Below are 286 nucleotides of genomic sequence, written 5' to 3'. Positions count from 1 at the left end.
GCCTCTCCGTGAGGCCCTTCCTTACTGCTACTACTGGTTCGGGTTTTCAGCTCGTTGCCAAGGGTCTGCGCCCCGTTCACGATATGCCAACTTTTACCAAATGAGGCACCCATCTGATGCGACGGCCTTGGAAGTTTCTCATATCGTGACCAATCCTCCTCATCCCAGGACTATAGGACTCTACCCAGCACGGGCTGGGGCCGGGCGGGCTCACCTGATGGGGTTGAAGAGAGCATAACCACGGCGGCCTTCGCCGTGGCCCGGGACTGGGCCTGACCATGTCTCA

The sequence above is a fragment of the Frankliniella occidentalis genome, unplaced genomic scaffold (assembly GCF_000697945.3).
Source record: "Frankliniella occidentalis isolate FOCC.00 unplaced genomic scaffold, Focc_3.1 Scaffold808, whole genome shotgun sequence".
NCBI lineage: Eukaryota > Metazoa > Arthropoda > Insecta > Thysanoptera > Thripidae > Frankliniella > Frankliniella occidentalis.
Note: the sequence above shows the minus strand (reverse complement) of the source record.